General features: G+C 38.0%; 1 long non-coding RNA gene across 1 annotated transcript; it reads right to left on the reverse strand.

Moving 5' to 3' along the window:
* Positions 1–3,499: 3,499 nt before the first annotated feature.
* LOC110384660 (uncharacterized) lies at positions 3,500–5,166 on the reverse strand. Its single transcript, XR_002430153.3, has 2 exons — positions 5,001–5,166; positions 3,500–3,718 (listed from the first exon to the last, which is right to left on the reverse strand). It is a non-coding gene; the product is annotated as an uncharacterized LOC110384660 (long non-coding RNA).
* Positions 5,167–8,858: the final 3,692 nt, after the last annotated feature.

The following is an 8,858-nucleotide window of genomic DNA, read 5'->3' on the forward strand; positions in this document are numbered from 1 at the left end:
TTAAAATAAAAATACACATAAAAAATATGAACAAATTAAAAATGACTAATTACATAATTAATTAGAATTAGAATTGCATTTTCAATAGTACATTGCAAGATTCACTGATCTGTGTTGTAGGAGCGGCAACGTCGCATCGCAACAATATGTATGTCGGCGAATCAAACGCTTACAATCACGTCACATCACTTTTATAAAGATAGCTAAGGAGTTAGTTGGTAGCAATGATCCCGGTGACACAATAAACTATTTCTTTACGCTCATGATGTGAACATATGACTATAGATCTTATTGCTGTTAAAATAAGTTTCATGTTGTTCTGTCAAATATTCTTTCTTCTTTAAGTCATCGCTAGCCGGGTCATTGACACTTACATACTTTATTTTTTTAAGTCTTGGAATATTTACGTACTTTATCTATGCTTTACACACATAATGTTCTAAATTCAAAAATATGAAAATGAATGTATGTAAAACTTTGAACAGCTTATATAAATCTTTATTGATTTTATGATTTTTTGTATTCCCAGAATTTGATCAATTGAATCAAAAATCGTTCGGGGTTTCTGTGTGTTCTTTCACAAAGAAAAGCACGCAAGTCATGTCGTGTCGTCATCGTCACGTACGGTTTAAACTGACAAACGCATCTCTCGCACTCGATTTTGGCACTAAAATGATGTAGAGGAAGACAGTCATGCTATTTATTTATAAACCACCCAAAATAAACTACTAAAACTACCAATATAACTTGGTCTACAAACTAGTTGGTTCTTTTAAGAAATTAGAGGTCAAAATATATTGGTTATGTCATTATTATTAGGGTGCGTTTAGACGGGCTTCATTTTCGGGTCAGGCAAGTACCAATGCAACTTTTCTAAGTTTGAATGTACTTTCTAAGTATATCTTGGATACCAATGACTGAGTTTCGGATGGCACGTTAAACTATAGGTCCCCGCTGTCATTTGAAAATCTTTGACAGTTGCTACAGGTAGTCAGAAGCCAGCAAGTCTGACAACCAGTCTTACCTAGACGGGTTGCCCGGGTAACTGGGTTGAGGAGATCAGATAGGCAGTCGCTCCTTTTAAGCACTGGTACTCAGCTGCATCCAGTTAGACTGGAAGCCGACCCCAACATAGTTGGGAAAAAGGCTCGGTAGATGATGATTAGTCTGGCTGGTATTGCTTGCAATGTTGCCAGCCATAGTGTTGGCCACATATTGTGACAAAAATGTAGCCCCTTCTAAACGCGACCTATTCAAATCTTTTAAAGCATCATAACAGTCAAAGATTATATTTCGAGTGGTATTAATCGATTTTAGTAGCAATTAGAGGGGTGAAATGAGTGGGTAACGAACAGAAATAGTCGGTTATGAGCACTAGGGGGTAATATTCGGTTTGGTTAATGATATTTATGGGGTTTACCGCCATTTTGGGGGGCTGGTTATGGCTTTGTAACACGGGACTTGTGTTTTGAAGAAGTAGTAGAACGTTCTTGGGTTTCAGGGGCGTAGATAACTAGGTTTAAAAACCTTTTGACTTATAGTCTGTTTTTTAATCTCGTAGACTAAATTGACACTTGCAAAATGTCAAACTTTCTAATAATTTTGCTAGCTCTGTGGTGCAGTGTTGTACTTACGATACCGGTTCGTTGAATAGTAACTTTTTATCTATAATAGACGAATTTAATATTCATTCAAAGTTTTATATTTAAAATTCACGTACGTACACATGGCTGTACGACGTGCTACAAACTGCCAGGGATATCTGACCACGCAAAGCCATGCGTAATCATCAAGGATAAGCCCATTATTTCAGGATGACTTATTGTAAAAAGTTACGATTCAACGAACCGGTATCGTAAGTACAACACTGCACCACAGAGCTAGCAAAATTATTAGAAAGTTTGACATTTTGCAAGTGTCAATTTAGTCTACGAGATTAAAAAACAGACTATAGTCATCAGAAATTTGAAGAAAAACGGTCGTTTATGCTTTTGGTGATAACGGGCCTACAGTCTGTATGTCTGTCCCTATGTAGTCATCGCTAAATGTTCAAAACTATGCAACGGATTTTGATGTGGTTTTCACCTACCTACTTATAAAGGTTCTAGTATTATCTGTCTATGTTACTGGCTACGTTTTATATAATGTATTTTTAAAATACGTTCTTATTTTTTTTTCGTATTAACTTATTGTTTTTTTCGGAGCCTTTAAACTTCAAACTAACAATCAAAAATATATACCTTTAATTACTCTTTATAGTATTAGTAGGAAAGTATACATAGATAACTGGTGAAATGGTTAAAAATAAAAATGTACCTAACAACTTCTAACAGTCTAAAGGAAGTTTCAACTTTTGTAATTTGATTCGGTGACATCAAAGACTCTATCTTGTCTATTCCCGGCGGTCATCTTCCCGCCATGTGTCAAAATGTGGCGCGAAAATATTGTAATTGGAACTCTATTCTTGGATTGTCTATGGTAAAATGTTTCATCAAAGTGATCTATTGAAACAAAAATAAACAAATGTTTTTATGATGTTTTTAAGACTAATAAATATAGCATACCAACTGTTTCCCTTGGTTTCACCCGCGTCCTGAAGGAACTAATTTTGCATAAATAATACCTAATAAATAATGTCGGGGCACTTTTTACACTCGGTTGGTTAGCCCCATCGTAAGTTATTAATCAACTTGTGTTATGGGTGCTAACACAACTGATAAACTACATATAGCTACATATACACATATTTATAAATACATACTATAACGCCCAGACCATGGCCACCAAGCATGCTCATCACACAAATGTCGACCGAACCGGGAGTCGAACCCGGGACCTCAGGTCCGGCAGTCCGGCATGGTGACCATTGCGCCATCGAGTCGAGGTCGTCATAAAGTCATGAACTTCCACTAATCAATGAAATGGTAAAATTCCCACTACTTTCCTCAAAATAACAAATAAAAGTCATTAAAATGTAAAAAATCTAAAATCAAAAACAAAATGCAAATTAGTTTTTTTATTATTTAATTTTATTTCCTTATAAGTAGGTATTTAAGACGGAATAAGGAAAGATGAGCAGAGATATCATAATTCATGGGTCAGCTACGAACGTTGAGCATGACCAAAACACTCCTTTACGGGTGAACTAACGAGGTAAAGTTCCTTGACAGATCTGTCAAAGATTGGCCTTGATCGATCTGTGATATATGTTAAAACATGGTTAGGTTCCAACGAAGGCGTATAAGGCCGGAGCTGGTCGGGGCCAAGGCCTGCCGGGGCTGCGGGATTGTTCGAAAGAGTTACCGCGGCCCTGGCACATAAAAGGCCTACGACGGAACACGACGGTATTTAGTCAGTAAGAGTCTGACACTTCCTCACCGCTGCTAACCCACAGTGGGAGGGGTCATTTGATGATTTTTGACAGCGTTCAAAAAAAAGGCGGAGCTAGAAACGTTCCTCGTCCCCCGAACACCCGCATTTTAGCGATGCTACTTTCTTAAGCAGTTTTTCCGTTGTGACATGTCCACTCATTTTATTCTCCGTGGCATTTATTCTTCTTACTTTTGGTTGGTACAGAGCGTTTGTATCAACCTCAGTTCTTCGTCGTGTTGGTTGCTGTAACCATCAGTTTTTGATTGTTCAGCCAAAAGTTTTTGAATCAATTTGGATTTTGAGTAACTGCATTGCAAACGTGATCGGGGCACCAGAGCAGCTTCCACTGAAAAAATAACAAAAAAAATAGTCAGAAATCATCAAGAAGAATTCAGAAATCATCAAGCAAGAAGTTTATTTAAGTACTTTTTGAGACTTAAAACCCTCCGTAATTTTGCTATAGATTCAAAAAGATTTTTTACCCGTAAGAGGATACATAGATGTTATTATGATGTTCAAAAAAAAACAACCATTTGAAAACAAGGATGCATAAGTGAATACGACTGCATTGTTTTCTTAAAACAACTGCTTACCTACTATGAATATTTTTACGTTCAATTTTCAAAGATATTTAAGTAAATAGTAGGTAAGTTGTTTTAATAAAAGCCTTAATGTTGTTGCTAAAAAAGGGCCACAGAGGATCACATCAACCATCCATGTGGTTGTTTTACCCGTTTTCAGAATCGAAAAGTTCAGCCGTTTTACCGTTACTTGGTCTGATAGCGATAATCTCAAAAACGTCTGCACTAATTGTTATACGGTTTTCCCTAATATTTAGTGGTCCATGATTAATGTTAGGTACCTATATATGTGAATAAGTCACCCGCATACCGTGGGAAATAATCACTGCACTTGGATAAGAATTAACCTAACCTAACCTATACCTAATTATTAACCGCGCATTGAAACCACAAAACCTACAAACTTTTTAGCTAGGTATATGATATGACAATAGAAACAAACAAAGAAAAAACTATTATTCACACAAAATACATAGACGCACACCAAATAACTTCTTCGTATCGAGAGCTGCAGGTTTAATCACCTAACAAGCCCTAGTGTCAGAGTTTCCTCAAATCCGCCTGACGGCCTCTGACGTGGAATTGTAACAACGACTGCTACTGAGTAGCATTATCAGAAAGAGTGCACAAGAAAATCCCTACTAATATTATAAATGCGAAAGTAACTCTGTCTGTCTGTCTGTTACGCTTTCACGTCTAAACCAAAGAACTGATTAGAGATGACCTTGAGAAAGAACATATGAAAGTTTTTAACCCGGACTATTGAAGAGTTCTCTTGGAAATGCGATATAACCGAAGCTAGTAATACAAATAAAAGAGCAGAAACATAAAATTAAATTATTTAGCATAGCCTTTAATACTCGTAGATAATGCAGCTTTCTAATGGTGAGAGAATTTTTGAAATCGGTACATTAGTTTGTAAGTTTATCCATTACAAACAAAACAATAATACATTTTTTTCTTCTTTATAATATAAGTATCTAGATTACATAGTAACTCATGGGTCGGCCTAATAGTATCTTGTTAAAAACAATGGAAATCACTCACCTTCCATATTAAAAGTACAAAACACCACTAAAAGAAAAACCGCCAAGTTAAAATACTTCATTTTTGATATTAACACACGTCCGTTCTCAGCCAAAGACTGGAGTTAAAGAAGTCTACAAGCTTATTTTAATCGTCGCTAATTTATTCCTCATTTATAATATGGGGCAAATTGTATTAAGAGGACGAATTGGAATTTTTGGCGCCAAGGATGTCAATTTTTCTCAGTAAATACAAAACGGATCAAAATACAACTTGGTTACCTGAAAGTTCATGATATAAGCCTTATTTTGTTAGTTGTAGAAACATGATTAGGTAACTTTTATAACAGAGAAAAATATATCAAACATACCTCTTTTTAAAAAGAGATTCACATATTATGGGCAAACGGGACAGATTTAAGCCTCTTAACTTTTTTAGTAGTTGAGTATATACATACTCTTTAAAATGGTAGTAGGAATTTTTATTAAATTATCATTTCTAAATATTAAAATTAAAAAACCATTTTGTCGCTTACGACTTTTAGTTATAAGCTAGCGCGCGTATTGTTATCCTCGCCCCGCTCAGACGCTCCGACCCCTTTTGGCGCCTTAGATGCGCGTGCCGGTTATGGAATTATTGTTGACCACTTCCTCGCCTTAAATTACATACCTACAGCTACATATAAGGAAATACATAATATTATGAACTATGTGCATGATAAACTAAGATCACACACACATCCTTAGAACTTGTTTTATCTAGTCACACTACTAAACTATCGGCCGATAGTTGGCTGAGAGTTTCCATCATCATCATTATCGGCCTTTTTATCGTCCCACTGCTGGGCTGCGGCCTCCTCTCATACGGAGAAGGATTGAGCGTTAATCACCACGCTTGCTCAATGCGGGTTGGTGATTCCAGACTTTATAGTTCAGGTTTCCCCGAGATGTTTTCCTTCACCTTTTATTATTGGTGTCCAAGATATACTTAGAAACTACGTACGAGCTTCGAAAAGTTGCATTGGTACTTGCCTGACCTGGCATCGCACACATACTCATACTTGAGACGTTGGTTTCAAACTCTTTAGTAAGTCGGACTGGTCAAATACCTGATCGTTACAATATGTACACTACCAATCATATCCATGCTGATTGATTTATCCGATCAAACTATCAGCCGACTAAAAGTTTACAGTGTGTCCAGGCTCTTACATATTTTGTCATTTACTTTAATAACGAGCGGTTTTTCCCCCGTAGAATGTCCTTGCGAATTTTGGAAAATGTCGAACGACACGTGCAATTTTGCAAATTCTAAAGTTACCTAATTCTAAAATGGCCAAGTCAAAGCCATACAAGTCGATCGATCATAAGGTTAAGGCTATCCCGGTCGGTCCGTAGATGGGTGCCCACCTCGTCACGACGAGTTCTGTCGTGTTTCAGAAGGCACGTTAAATTGCTGGATCACGACCGTCATTTGAACATCTTTGGCAATCATTACGGATAGTCTGAAGCCAGAAAGAGTGATAACCAGTCTTGCCAGAGGGAATCTGGTTGCCCAGGTAACTGGGTGGAGGAGTTCAGATAGGCAGTCGCTCCTTGTGGCACACTGGTACTCGGCTGCATCCGTTACGATTGGAAGCCGACCCCAACATACTTGGGAAAAGTCTAAGCAGAGGATGAGTAAAAAGTACTTATAATTACATACCAATAATAACAGAAAGATACATTGCAAAGTTAACAATTTCGAATTATTTTTTTACAGCCGGTTATTTTTTAAAACGGCGACAGTTCTCATGTAAAGGGATCAGCCAACTGCGCAGGACATATTATACCTAGTGCACGAGCATTTGCGCAGACACAAGTGCACTCCATATTCCTTCACTCTCATAGCCCGATGGGATATAAAAACCGGCCAAGTGCGAGTCGGACTCGCGTACGTAGGGTTCCGTACCATCCAAACTAATATTCTAGATATATATATATTTATGGATATCGAGCAAAAATGAACAAAAAAAATCACGTTTGTTGTATGGGAGCCCCCCGAAATATTTATTATATTCTAGTTTTCAGTATTTGCTGTTATAGCGGCAACAGAAATACATCATCTGTGAAAATTTCAACTCTCTAACTATCATGGTTCATGAGATACAGCCTGGTGACAGACGGACGGACGGACGGACGGACGGACAGAGGAGCGAAAACAATAAGGTCCCGTTTTACCCTTTGGGTACGGAACCCTAAAAACTGACGTTTATGTTGTCCGTGAACTTGAGCTTTAAAGACATTGTTTTCCTTATAAGGTATTTAGTAATATTAACACTTATATAATAACATGTGGTATAATTATTGTACCTACTGTGACTCAACTAATACCCTCGGGTTTCCACCACTGTTCCAAACTACTTTCCATCATCCTCCGAGCCTTTTTCCCAACTATGTTGGGGTCAGCTTCCAGTCTAACCGGATTCAGCTGAGTACCAGTGCTTTACAAGAAGCGACTGCCTATCTGACCTCCTCAACCCAGTTACCCGGGCAACCCGATACCCCTTGGTTAGACTGGTGTCAGACATACTGGCTTCTGACTACCCGTAACGACTGCCAAGGATGTTCAATGACAGCCGGGACCTACAGTTTAACGTGCCATCCGAAACACAGTCATTGGTGTCTAAGATATACTTAGAAAGTACATACAAACTTAGAAAAGTTGCATTGGTACTTGCCTGACCTGGAATCGAACCCGCGCCCTCATACTTGAGAGGCTGGTCCTTTACCCACTAGGCCACCACGACTTTTTCCAAACTACTTTCCATATCCGAGTAAAAAGTAGTCGGTACATTACCTTTCTCAGACCCTAGACATTTCCATTTAAAATGAATATAAATTAACGTCATCATCATCATCCTCCGAGCCTTTTTCCCAACTGTGTTGGGGTCGGCTTCCAGTCTAATCGGATGTAGCTGAGTACCAGTGAGTGCTTTACAAGGAGCGACTGCCCTATCTGACCCCCTCAACCCAGGCAACCCAATGCACCTTGGTTAGATTGGTGTCAGACTTCTTCAGGCTTCTGACTACCCGTAACCCCATCTACTAGCCCACTAGGCCACCACGACTTTTTACGCATATAAATTAACGTGTTAATGCAAAATATAACAATATATCGAATTGCATTTGAACTGTAGGTAAGAACTTTCTTAGTTAACCTATCAAAAAATGCTTCGAAGTATATTATCACCGCGATCGATGATATAACGCCTTATATCGTATGTGAACTTAGGTAAAATATCAAAAAACATTTCATGTTTGAATTTTCCGTTACCAGTCATCGCTTTTTAATCGAGAATATACTCTTAGGCATTTAGCTATAGAATAGTGCCTATTTACCTAGTAGTTAATAATGGACTTACTACAAAAGAAAAAAGTTAAGCAGACATTTTGAAAAACCATAAAATTATACATTTAATTTGTCATCTGAGTTACCTGCTGGACATAATAATATGTATTCACAAGGATGTATTAAGAATTGGAAATACCTTATTATTTTCCTTGTTTGTAGGTATTATAGGTAAGCAAAAAGTAACATATTTTGCTAAGCGTTTATTAAATGCAATTAATAATCAATTATTTAATAAGGGTCCTATCAGACAGGGAGCGGCCACACGGTCAAGCGGTCACTTTTGCGTTCTTTGTGTCATAATACGTTACATAAATATACTCACACAGGAGGCATTCTGACCCAAGCCAAAAAGCCAGTAAGTCTGACACCAGTCTAACCAAGGGGTATTGGGTTGCCCGGGTAACTGGGTTGAGGGGGTCAGATAGGGCAGTCGCTCCTTGTAAAGCACTGGTACTCAGCTACATCCGGTTAGACTGGAAGCCGACC

The sequence above is a fragment of the Helicoverpa armigera genome, chromosome 27 (assembly GCF_030705265.1).
Source record: "Helicoverpa armigera isolate CAAS_96S chromosome 27, ASM3070526v1, whole genome shotgun sequence".
Taxonomy (NCBI): Eukaryota; Metazoa; Arthropoda; class Insecta; order Lepidoptera; family Noctuidae; genus Helicoverpa; species Helicoverpa armigera.